Source organism: Rhinolophus hipposideros (genome assembly GCF_964194185.1).
Source record: "Rhinolophus hipposideros genome assembly, chromosome: 9".
Lineage (NCBI taxonomy): Eukaryota > Metazoa > Chordata > Mammalia > Chiroptera > Rhinolophidae > Rhinolophus > Rhinolophus hipposideros.
In genome coordinates this window covers 49,823,569-49,835,761 of record NC_138055.1, presented here as the reverse complement: position 1 = coordinate 49,835,761, position 12,193 = coordinate 49,823,569, and the positions used below count along the sequence as shown (strand labels likewise).

At 46.6% G+C, this 12,193-nt stretch overlaps 1 protein-coding gene across 2 annotated transcripts in view; it reads left to right on the top strand.

Annotated features, from left to right (window-relative positions):
• Nucleotides 1-10,077: 10,077 nt before the first annotated feature.
• VDR (vitamin D receptor) overlaps nucleotides 10,078-12,193 on the top strand; it is a 54,275-nt gene continuing 52,159 nt past the window's right edge. For both annotated transcript variants that reach the window (XM_081061073.1, XM_081061072.1), the window contains exon 1: nucleotides 10,078-10,123. The gene's annotated coding sequence lies outside the window, so the exon portion shown is untranslated. The remainder of the gene's footprint in view (nucleotides 10,124-12,193) is intronic.

Genomic DNA, 12,193 nt, shown 5'->3' with positions numbered 1-12,193 from the left:
TTATACACTCTGTATCTATTTTTGATGGTTATCTTAGCTATTTTTATATTCATTCTTACCAGAATGAAGTCTGCAATCAATCAATTTTTGCCTCTTCCTCCTGAACACTATGAAGCTCTCATAACACTTTTACCCTAATCACCCCTGTCCAACCTAGATGCTTTCATTTTCCATTCTTTTATTTCTAGCCTTCCCACCAGACATAAATTGGACATCATCATTACTATTTTCAACAGTTACTATTCATTAGGATTTACCTGTGTGTTCACCAATCTCTTTATTTACCATTCCTGCTTCTATGTCAGATGACCAATCTACATTCATTTACTTTCTGCTTGAAATAACTCTTTGAGGATTTCCTTTAGTGAAGATCTGTTGGTTGGAAATGCTCTCAGGTGTTATTGGAAAATATCTTTGTTTTGCCCACATTATTGAAAGATAATGGACATAGAAATGTAGGCCCACAGTCATTTTCTTTCAGCACCTTGAAAATACTGCTATATCCCTCATTCTTCTGGCCCCCATTTTTATTTTTGAGAAGTCAGCTTTAAGTTTAATCACCACCATTCCTTTGTAGGTGATCTTTCTCCTTAGCAATTTTCACAATCTTCTCTTTTTTCTTTTGTGTTTAGTTTCCTGTCATATTCCTAGATGTGAATTTCTTTTTATTTACCTTCTTGGCATTCACTGGACTTCCAGAAGCTAAAGATTCATGTTTTCCATAGTTTGGGAAACATTGCAGCCATTGTCTCTTTGTATGTAACCTCTTCCCTGTTCTTCTATTTTATTCTAGAACTCTAAATAAGCACAATTAAATTTTCTCTCTCCTTTATGTCTCTTTCACATTTTCCATGTCTTTGTCTTTCTGGTCTACATTCAAGATAATTTTTTTTTCATATGTAGCTTCCAGTTTACTACATTTTTCCTCAGCCATGTCCAATCAGCTTTTTAATCTATGCACTGAGTTTTAATACTCAACACTTAATATTTCTTATTTCTAGAAATTCTTTTGGGTTCTTTTCCAAGTCTAATTAGTTATTTATAGTCTCTTATTCCCTGCTCACTCTTTTGAGCTTCTCTGTTGTTTCTTTAATCCTATTAACTTAGTTATATTCTATGTCTAAAAATTTTAGTATCTGAAGCCTTTGTGGGTCTATTTTTGCTAATTCTCACTCCGTGTGCTTTATTTCCATATGTGTTCTGTGACTTTGACCATGAGTTGTAATTGTCCTTGAAGTTTCATTGGTGGCAAGTCTTTGAGTACTGGGATAAGGTTGAATAAATCCTACAGAGAGGATTTATATTTGATCCAGCCGGTTACCTGAGCAGAGCCAATCTGGGGTCATTTTAAATATTCTCCTTGAGTTTTTTGGGATCATATATGTAACATATGAATTTAGACTGCAAACCCAGATGAGCAGTGGCATGTAGTGGTGAATTCTGAGGGGATATTTATTATTTTTTCCTACCATCCAGAATGACCCAGGCGTTTTCTTGCTGTCTCGTTCTATGGGAAGTTTATTTCTCATTCTCCTTACACAGAGAGTTCTGGGATATGCCCTTTGAGGGCCCAGCTTTATGCAGGATAACCCCTCAGCCATATCTCCTGCCCCTGTGCCCTGTGAAGCTATCAAAGTGAAAGCTCAAGGTTCCCAGGGTTCTAAAGACTCTCTCTGGGTGAAGACCAGCTTTGGTCCTTCCTTACCAACCTGTGTTCCTACTTTCACTCCATTTTGAGTTCTGCAGATTCCTTTCTTTTGTGCCACCTTGGTGATCAGTTAATGTGAAATGTTTGATTAAAGTTGTTGGGCCGGCCTGGTGCCTCATGGTTGGAGCGCTGTGCTCCTAACTCCGAGGTAGCCGGTTTGATTCCCACATGGGCCAGTGAGCTGCGCCCTCTACAGCTAAGATTGTGAACAACAGCTCTCCCTGGAGCTGGGTTGCTATCAGCAGGTTGGCGTGAGCATCACGCATGAGTGGCCGGCAGCTGGTGACAGCTGCCGTGAGCTGCTGTGACCAGCCGACCAACGACCGGTGACTGACTGCCTCAACGGGGGAGGCGGGTGAGCACAAGGCTCATAATACCAGCATGGGCCAGGGAGCTGTGTCCTACACAACTAGACTGAGAAACAATGGCTTGAACCAGGGGTGCATGCAGCGGAAGAAGGGGAGAAAAAGTTGTTTTTGTTAAAATTGTTGTTTCAATCAGGAAGGTCATTCAGGGTATCTAATCCATTGTACTGTTAGAAATAAAACACCTTTTTCAAGGCTGGGGTTGAGATGAAGGTAATACAACCTTGACACATACAATTCGTTGTCAATTGTTCTGGTTCCCACACTATTTGTCCTCAGATGCCCTCTATTTAAAGGGTGTGTGCTATATTAGAGAAAGAAACATGGCAATAAATCCTTAATTGCTGCAGATCAAATATCAACGGATAGTTTAATGCAGTAGATAACAAGTGATTGGAGGGGAGACTCTTATTAATCACAAAGCAGGAATTGTGTCTCCTCACACTGAGATCTTTGATGAGGAAGTAAACCGGCTGTAGGCACAAAATCAACCTTTCTATCGGCGGCGTCATAACTGACAGGCTGTACCATATCAGTCCAAAGTTTAAGCCTCATGGCGTGGGGGAGAGCGGGGGAGGGCAAGGTGATAGAGAGACATGTATTTCTCTCGAGTTTCAGCTCCCAACATGGTGGAAGTGGTTGAATTCAACCATCTCTAGGAAGCAACAGTAGAGATTTTGATATTTGCCTTTGTGATTTACTTCTGATTCTTGTCAAGATCAAGCATAAAGTTCCTGGGAAAAATAAGAGAGGACAGGGAAATAGGATATTGAGATTTCTTCAAGGATGTAGAACAAAGACTCAGTTGCTACAGTTAATTTTCTGGGTCCATCATCCTGCTGAGAACCTCCATCTTAACGCTGCGAGGAGCCCAGAGCTGGCGGTTTCACGAATGGGCACCTGAACTACTTGCTTAAATGTTTTCTCCTGACCTATCTGTAGCCCTGCTTTGGGTTTTACTGGAGGGAAAGGCAGGGAGAATGCGGGGAAATATTGGCAACTGGGTTATTATTCTCCTTTTTGGGCAGGTCCAAGTTATAGACTCACTGACCATCAGCTCTTCCTGGCCCTGAAACACTCCATCATTTGAGAGATGAGGAGCCTGTTGCTGAATATGGTACAGAGATATGTGGGGTAGACTGGGGAGCAGAGGGAGAGCAGGAAAGGAAATTCTAAGAAGGAGTACTTCACTTGTCAGGACAGAGAAGAAGGCGGGGCGTTAAAGGGTAAAACATTCCACTGAGGTGAGGCCTGTAAAGATTTGGAAACCCCTGATGGTTCAGGCCTCTTCACCACATTCTTTGTGGGCTTGGCATCTGCTATGCAGGAGTCAGTCAAGCTGGACCTCCCTCCTTCCCAGGTTCCAGGAACCCCAACTGAGCGACAGCTCTTCTTCTTGTTTTTTTTCCCCCTAAACTTTTTATTTATTTTAAGTATGTTTTTTCAGGACCCATCAGCTCCAAGTCAAGTAGTTGTTTCAATCTAGTTGTGGAGGGCGCAGCTCACACTGGCCTATGTGGGGATCGAACCGGCAACCCTGGTGTTATGAGTATTGTGCTCTAACCAACTGAGCTAACCGGTTGCCCCCTTGACAGCTCTTCTTGAGAATATGGGCTGAAAGGTTTTTGGTGGTGGCTGAGCTAAGAATTTATAGGCACCCTCCTATTCCTAATTATGCACAAGTTTCCATGGCAACCTTTCCTGCTGGTAGCCATTGCCTAGAGAGTCTGTGCTGTTGGCGTCTTTAATCTGGTTGGGGGTCTGTGGCATCAGACTAGTATTAGCAGGTGTGGTGCTAGACACAGATCACAGTGAATTCTACCTGGATCTTGCCTCAGGCTCTAATTAAATAAGCCACGTGGATCAAAGAATTTAGTTTCTCAGCCTTCCACAGATTCCCACACACACAGTGTGCTTGCATTTCTCCACGAAGCAGAGGGAAGAGGCGCCACAGGGTTCTGGAAAGAACAAGGCCTGGATTTCGAGGCAGGAGATTTGGCCTCGAGTCCCTGCTTTGCTACTCACCAATCGTATACTCGGATGGGTCACCTATACTTGCTAAATAAACCCTTTAGGTCTAAATCCTACTTCTCTGTTCCCTAGAGCAAAGGTTTCCAAGGAAGGATGCCCTACATGACCCACTGGGGACAAGAGGACAGAATCAAAGGCTTCCTTTTGATTGTTTAATCTTTTAAAAATTAAACTGTAGTATGTTTCGTATACAGATTGACACTGGCACTCTTACTTGACGGTCTTATCAGACGGTCCCATGTCAGGTCTGGTGGGTGAGGCATCTGAGTGTCAGGCGACTCAGTAAAAAGTTTCCAAAATATCAGTAACATCATTTGAAATATGAATTCACGTTCATTAATGTTTTTTTTTTTTTTTTTTTTTTTTTTTTTTTTTTTTTTTTTTTTTTTTTTTTTTTTTTTTGGTTTTTGAGAGCCCACTGGCCCATGTGGGAATCGAACCAGCAGCCTTCGGAGTTAGGAGCATAGCATAGAGCTCTAACCGCCTGCGCCACCGGGCCGGCCCACGTTCATTAATGTTGATGGTGAATCTCACCCTAACTGTGCAGTGTGACTTGGGATGTGAGCTAATGACAGAACGTATAAAATCATATGCATATATGGGGATGGCAACATTTTTGCCAATAGGGTTTTATATTCAGAAACATTTAGAGAGCACTTCCGGCCATAGGAGATGTGGATGATATAAAGCAACATGACACCATTCGTGTAGTCTAGAGTAAACCCTGCTGGAAGTGGGGGTGGACACCAGAAACACCGGTTTCAGCCATGGCGACATGTTGAACAACATAGGCCATGAGACAAATACAACAGAGAAGGGAGCCCATGCTAGGCAGGATGTCTGCTCCAGGTCAGAGGCCAACGGCAAAGGAGAAGAACTGTCAACAGCCACGTCTTTGTGGAGTTGAGGCCCCAAGGGAGAGTTGGTTAACACATTCCTGGGCTGCTTACGGAACATCCTTCCTGTTCTTCTGGAGAAAGAGGCAGGCATGCCCAGGATGAGGCTTGCGGGGCTTCTGCTCATCTGTATGAAGAAAAGAAGATCATTGCCTCATTGCCTTCTTTCCGTGGAGACCTTCCTGTGGGGGAAGGGCCGTTTCTTTTGGAAACAGTCAGCCTTTCCCTACTGATGTCTTCAGCAGTGTTATGACATTAACTACACTCTCTCCTGCCCCCAGGATACCTCCCCCCATGCAACAGAGCCTCGCCTCTTACCTCCCTCACTAGGCTCTCTCACAACTCTTCCCTAAAGGAGCACAATCAGAATTCCCTAAGGGTGAGGAGATAGGGGTCACGTCATCTACTAGAGTCACTGTAGTGATTGCAAAACTTACAGCCATCTGAGACCTACACAGGAAAGGACCCGAGCCTCTAGTTTATTCCACTGGTCTCTATGGTTGGGGTTGGGGCTTGAAAAGTCATCGTCTGCTGGGGTTTGGATGGAAGCCCGGCAAATACCTGGGAGCTTGGGAGAACTCTGGAGCTGCCTCTGCCTGGAGGTGCAGGTGGGAGCCTACACCTTCATCCGGCCCCTAGGCTCTGCTCTACCATGCCAGCAGACGCTGTGTGCGGGCCAGTAGGCTGGCAGCCTAGGGCTTGAGGAGGTGGGAGCAGGTGGGAAAGACAAGTGCCAAAAGTCCTGAGGACAGAGACATGAGCTGGGCTACTGGGAATGGAGCCCTGGAGCCAGATGGATTTGGACTGAGTAACTAGTGGTGTCCTACTCTTTCCAGGGCAGGCTGAGTCTTGGACACTCACTTCTCATGGTTTTGCACACAACTCCCCACAGCTATCCTGTTCTGGAGGAGTCAGAATTTCTGAGATGCCATAAAGCTTCCTGAGGCTGAAAGAACCTCCAAAGCTGGAAAATGCAGGAGCCTGGTAAGACAACAGCTGAATTAAGGCCACAAAGGCAAACACTGGAGATTCTGCTGCTTCAGTGACCTAACCCTGACTGTAGGCCTTAGAGATAAGAGTCCTCTCAAGCCCCGGAGCCATTGTGGAGCCACTGTAGGCTTCTCGGGGTGCTCTGTGTGAGCTGGGCTGGTCTCTCAGGCCTTTCTGGGAAGCTCATGTTGCAGCTTCTAAATGAGGGCATCCCATGGCAAGAAGGACTTTTGCAAACTTTGGATCACAATCCATTGAGGACTATGAAATCAGTTTGGTGGATCCCAAAAAGAAGGACAGAAAGACAAAAGGGAGGGAGGCAGGGAGGAAAGAGAAAATGATAGAAAGCATTGTAGGGCATCTCTTATTTCATAAAACTTTATATCTATCTATCTATCTATCTATCTATCTATCTATCTATCTATCTATCTATCTATGCAAGTATTAACCTTTTAAACCACAATTACTTTTGCATCAACTTTATATATATATGCACACGGGTATACTAGGTCATGATAAAAACTTATTTCTTACTATGGATTTCAGTTAAAATTTTGAAAAACACTGTCCTGGGAAGACCCTTTTGTTTGGGTTGATTTCATTGTTTACAGCTTCTTCCATTTATTCATTCCATTTTCACCATCTGGATTATAAACAGAGAGAACAGCCCTAACATGGCATGGAAAATATAAATGAATTAACCTTTCTGGATTTAATTTTTTTTTTAATCTCTAAAACAGGAGAACTGTCTGAGAGGCCTGGTGGCTTCTGTCTCTACGAATCCATGACTCTGTATCTCTTAGAATGTTCTTTGCGAGTTGGCGGAGGAAGAGTCTTCCATTCATTCCCACCATGCCCATAACTATAAAAAATTTAAGGGGAAAGAAGGGCCCTAAAAAAAGGAAAAGCAAACAGATGGGAGTGTCCCAGGGAGAGCTCAAAGGGCACATTTTACCTGGAGAGCTGCCTCTGGACAGCTTATAAACCTCTGTCCATGGGAATGGAGTCTCTGGGAACCCTGCAGGGATGAAGTGATACACTCTAGTGCTGGCACCATGGAAAAAAGTTCAGAAAGTGCCAGCCAGCCTCAGGGACAATGACCAGGCTGCAGAAAAGGGCAGCCCATCAGTTGAGGACAGGCTGCAGCGCTGTGGCCTGACTGCAGGCCTTCACAGGCCACCCACAGGCACCTGGAACCTGGCAGAGCAGCCAAGAGACCAGGCTCTGCCTTTCCCCAGATTTTGTGATGTGCACTGGGGTGGCATCAGCCTGGCACCTCTAGAATCTTTTCTCCCAGGCAGGTCCCATCTAGAAGGGCTCTTTGGTTACTATACAGACTATTGCGTCTATAGCAGTATACAACTCATGATATCCTGCCTAGCAGATAGTCCCTGATGTAATTTTTCAGAGATGAAAACTAACAAAGAACAATTTGAAGACCTTTCTATAAGGACCTATAAGGACCACCACCCCTCCCAGGGACAAATGAGAATACAAGAAATGTTACCTTTGGGGAAAAGAAAGAGAGAATTAGTGTTTTCTGTAGAAGTTCTGGTACATGTATCATACTGCAGTCAAGCTAGAGGAGTTTAAAACTATTAATTCTGAAATACGTACAGGAGTGCTGTCTGTGATCAGTCTTCGAGAGAACAGGGTAATGGACAGCAACCTCCCTTGCCAGTCTCTGGCTAAGGAGAAGCAAGACCAGGAGACAGTGATTATGACAAAACCGGGAGCAGTGCATCTTATGTATTTTGCTTTTCTACTTCCACAAAATAACATTCTCCCTAAGAATCAAACTGAAGTAAAAAAATCCACCTTTGTTTAATATAAATACAAGACGGCTCGTTATCAAGTGGTAAACCATGCAATACATAGAATACATGCTACGAAGACCGGAAAATTGACAGGTCATTTTGGCCTGAGAAGTCAGGAGAGGCCTAATGGGACAGACAGGATCTGAAAGTGAACATGGTCTGGAGAGACAGATGAGAGAGCACGTTCAGGTATTGGGGGAAGATAAAAAGAACTTGGTTAGGGACATAGTGATGGGACTGAGGACAGCCTGTGCTGGGGACTGGGATGACATCTAAATTCCTACAAATCTGCCAAATCTGGCTTATCTAGATTGTGGTCCAACAGGTGAAAAGCCCATGGAAATAATTTTTTTTTTTTTGAGAGGCAGTGAAAAGTGCAGAGAGAAGACCTGGGTTTAAGTAGCCCCGTCACTCCCCGGCTGTAAGAACTTTGATAACTCTGCACATCAGTTATACAATGGAGAGAGTATTTTTTTACTCTTCCTGATGCAAAACGTTGTAATGAAAATAAAATGAAGAGCTGTGAAAAGAGACTAATGGTCAATTACTATGGGATACTTAATATTCTCCTTTACTTTTTGATAAGGTTTATTTTCAAGATGCCAGGTTCACCTGTCTGGTCAATTAAGCACCACATTAACCTTTTCCAGAGGTTCATGATGCTTCCTGAGAATGACCCAAAGTGTTGATTGTTAGAGATTTCCTCTTGTACTTTTCTCCCCATGAGAATCACTGCTAGCTTTCCAATTATGTTTTGGAGAAAGGGATTCGTTCTTTTACTTTCACTACAAGCAAAAATCCATCCATCAAATTGCAGGACCTCCAAAGGGGCACATCCTTTCATCTGTTTCTCAGAATAGATGGTCCATTCCCAAGTTCAATAAAATAATGTGTCTCTGTTCTCTGTTTTACAACTTTTCTGGAAAGTTTCCATGATACTCCCTTAAAGAACCGTTTCAGTGCTTAACAACCTTCACCATTTGAAGGTTCTTCCTTCTGTTTAGCCTCAGCCCATTTCTTTTGATCCAATTATTGAGAGTTTGAGAGGGGCAGATTATCATACAGTCTAGCATAACTGTCTCAGAAATGGTTGGGAGTCCACTGCACCAAAAGACTTGCTGGTTCTCTAGTACTGTCCTTCATTGAATATCCGTGTGGTGTTGAGCAAATCACTTAACCTCTCAATTTCCCACCTGCTCAGCTGGTCTCTCTGAGCCATGGTTTCCTCCTCTGTTAAAGGCAGTATCTTCCCTGACTAAGGGAGGTCACCAATTGCTGGAAGACTTGGTGGACATCTATTGTAGCACTATGTTGTAATTACTATTTATGTATACATTCTCCCACTGGACAGTGAACTCTAAGAAGGAACCACATCTTTTTCATCTCTCCTCCAGCATCTAGCACGTAGCAAAAGAAGATGAGTAATTTTTAGCCCACATTTTCTATGGTGTATTTTCCGCATCCACCTACAATTCCAGGTCTCAGGATGTACTTTACCTCCTTCCTCCTTCTCTTTACACCAGTATCGGATGGGGGTGAAGGGTGGGAGACTGGGGACCAGAGTCCCGGGGAGCTGAGACTGAGCTCGCTTGGATGAGGTTCGCGGAGGGCCAGGAACGTAGTCAGCCGGCGTCGCGGCCCAGGGGACGTCGAGTGCGGATGACGATGCAACTCCAGGCTCCACTTCTGCGCCGTTTTCCGTTTGCTCTTTTATTCTAGCGTGTGGGGTCGGGCTAAGCTCCCCGGCGCTCTGCAGTAGCAATGCCACGGCGAGCGGCGCCGCGGTATTTCCCACGAGCGCGGTGAGAACGGTTGGAGCTCGCGGCGGGCGCCCCCCAGCGCCCGGCAGACCACGGAGCAATCCCGGCCAGGTCAGCCCAGGTGGGGGTGACGCACCTGGAGGAGGCGTCCGCCGCAGGCTGGATGGAACCACAGTAGCAGGGGGTGGGGGAGTGCATCACAGATGATCGCAGGCAGAAGCGTGGATCTGCACACACATAAGCATGGAAACTCACGCACGGACGACAGAAGCATGCCTTGCCTTCTGGACGGCAGTCGTGTAGGACTCTATTGGGCAGAGTCTCCTAAACGACAGTGCAGTGGTTGATTCCGAGTCAATCAAGATGGTTGCAGCGCCGATGGAGTTCTTGGCAAGCGACGACTGGACCTGTGGGCGGGGCCAAGGCACGGGGCGGGACCAGGGGCGGGGCCTTGCGAGGGCGGGGCCAGGTGCTGGGCCGTCTCTGCTTGTCAAAAGGCAGCAGCCGAGCCGGAGGCACCGGGAGCGCGGAGCAGCGTGCCCACCCGCCAGACCAGGTGCGGACCCGGGAGTGGCGGGGAAGGCGGTCTCAGGGACGGGACTAGGCTCGGATGCGGGCGTCGGGGATCCTGGGTCTGAGTGCAAGCACTAGAGTCTTAAGTCGCGGGGGCCAACTTGACGACTGAGATCCCGGCTGTCGTGCCATGAGGCTGGGGCACTGAGGGGACACTGTGGTCTGAGAAAGAGCTGAAGTTAGTGCCAGGCTGGCGAGGGAGCAGCGACCTCTTCGGTTCTCGGGCAGCTTAACGCAGAAATGCTCCGCTAGCACAGTGCTCAGGACTTGGGCAACAAGAAGCATTTGTTTCCTTCTTGTGTCGGGCGCTTTGGCGTAGAGTGGAAGGATAAGAAAGGGAGAGACTGGCTGTCGATGGCGCTAAGATCTCCTAGGGCTGGAGTGTGTGTAGCCTTATCTTGTAGGACCCAGGTACGATCACCTGTCTTGGTGGAGCTGGATCTTTGAAGTATTTTTCTTGGCTTTTCTTTAACCACCAATGATTTTAGACCTAGTTGGCCCTAGGGCACTGGATTTATTTTTCAGGAGATGTCCATTGATGTCCAGCAGAACTTAGAGGCAAGCATCTAATTGAGGAAGGGACTCAAGGAGTAGTTTCTGTTTGGGGAGTGAGGGTGCTGGGCAGGCACGTTGTGGGCAGTGGATGAGGGAGGATTCAGGGGCAGTATCTAGGTGGGAACTGCATGGGGGTTCCAGAGAGCAGTAGACACTGCCCCCTTCCCCCACGGACTACTGACGCTGAGACCAGGCAGCCTAGGCTGGGAGAGCCCTGGGTCTCTGAGCCCAGGCCCTTCCCGCATCTCCTCCTCCTCTTTCTCCTCCTTCTCTTCCTCCTCCTCCTCCGTGTGGTGAGTGAGTCAGCCTCCTGTCTGGGCTCAGTTGCAGCCAGAGGGGCCAGAGCCCAGGCAAGCAGTTGGGCAGGCATTTTCTGAGCATTGCAGAAGCTCTCGTGGGCAGAATTCAGCTCTGATCCAGCTCCCTGCTGGAAGGCCGTCTTCCTCAAGGCCAGTAGTGGCCACTCCTGAAGGAGACACCCAACACAGCAGTGATTATGGGATAGCTGTGGTATTCCAGAAGGGTTGCCTGTGAAGGGATTGTGGTAAAGCCACATCGCTGTCTCTTCTTCTAGGATCGGGAGGTGCATCCAGCACTGCAGAGTTTTCTAGCCACTCATTCCTCATCTGCCTAGTGATCTTGTTCCGTAGCTACCCATCTCTTAGTGAGGTGGTATGCGCAAGGAATCAGGAAGGTTCTGGGACTGGAGAAGGCAGGGTGTTGGCAAAGGAGGTTTTCAGCCAGGCTAGAAAGTGAGGGTGGTTTGCTGAGACGGAAATGGATTGTCCGGACAATGGAGCCTCAACTCTATCAACCACGAGTGTTGTGTATTGGGGGACCGTCCTCATCCTTTCCTTGTCCAAGTGCTGGAGGAGGTTGTGGGTCCTTCTGGAATGGTATCAGGACTGGTATGCAGCTAGACCAGGAAGAAGTAAGACTGCAGATTTTTTTTTCTCTGGCTTTCGTTTTGAGTGCTTCAGATCCTTGAGCAGAATTGGAGGTCCCAGAGTCCATTGTCCCTTTCAAGTGGCTTCTCTGGACCCATGTGAGGAGACTCCACAATCAGGCTGTGGGGCTGACTCAAACTGGATAAAGCTGGGGGATTCACAGTGTGTGCTCTGGCTGGTCCCATGGCTTCAGTTTGTCTGGTCCCTCATCAGCCAGTACTGGGACCCTTCCCAGGGTAAAGGATAAGAAAGGAGGGAAGAGAAAAAGGATAAGGAAAGAGCAGAGTGGGATAAGGAAGCAGGGAAAAGAAGAGAGTTAGGAAGCTTTCCCAACCCCTCACAGCTCCTCAGCCAATGCCATGATGCTTTATTTATATAAATATTGTAGAAGGTCTGATGCTGTTTGGGGTGCACTTGTTATCTGTGTTTATGGGTTCTCAGTCTTCTTACCCCATTCGACCTCAGAACTGATCTCCTTTTGGAACTAAGTCCCAGAGGAAGCACCAAGAGGACCTCCTGGACCCCCCATCTTCACTCCCAGAATGAATAGC